Source organism: Tupaia chinensis, unplaced genomic scaffold (assembly GCF_000334495.1).
Source record: "Tupaia chinensis unplaced genomic scaffold, TupChi_1.0 Scaffold000046_3, whole genome shotgun sequence".
In the NCBI taxonomy this organism is placed as follows: Eukaryota; Metazoa; Chordata; class Mammalia; order Scandentia; family Tupaiidae; genus Tupaia; species Tupaia belangeri.
The window spans coordinates 3,171,823-3,172,444 of NW_006159504.1; the positions used below are offsets into that span (position 1 = coordinate 3,171,823).

The window sequence follows — 622 nt, forward strand, 5'->3', positions numbered from 1 at the left end:
TTCCCTACCCCAATGTCTCCCAGAGTTTCCCCAGTGTTTTCCAGGAGCAGCTTTATAGTTTGAGGACTTAGATTTAGATCCTTGATCCACCTTGACTTGATTTTTGTCAAAGGTGAGAGGTAGGGGTTCAGATTCATCTTTCTGCAAGTGGAAATCCAGTTTTTCCAGCACCACTTGATGAAGAGGCTTTCCTTTTCCCACTGGATTGACTGGTGCCCCTTGTCAAAGATCAGTTGACTGTATGTTTGGGCATTTATTTCTGGGAACTCTACTCTGCTCCATTGGTCTTCCTGTCTGTTTCTGTGCCAGTACCATGCTGTTTTGATTACCACAGTTTTGTAGTATATTTTTGGATCGGGGAGTGAGATGCCGCCCATGCCACTCTTCTTGTGTAGACTTGCTTTGGCAATACGGGTTATTTTATGATTCCAGACAAATTTTATGATTGTCTTTTCTAGGTCTGTGAAGAATGTTTCTGGTACTTTGATTGGCATTGCATTAAATATGTAGATTAATTTGGGTAGAATTGCCATTTTGATTATATTAATTCTTCCAATCTAGGAACATGGGATGTCCTTCCACTTTTTTTGTGTCATTTTCAATTTCTTTTTTTAGCTTCTCA

At 39.9% G+C, this 622-nt stretch overlaps 1 protein-coding gene across 1 annotated transcript in view; it reads left to right on the forward strand.

Moving 5' to 3' along the window:
* LOC102489146 (short-chain dehydrogenase/reductase family 16C member 6) overlaps positions 1-622 on the forward strand; it is a 33,384-nt gene that overhangs the window by 26,080 nt on the left and 6,682 nt on the right. The gene's annotated exons all lie outside the window — the stretch shown is intronic.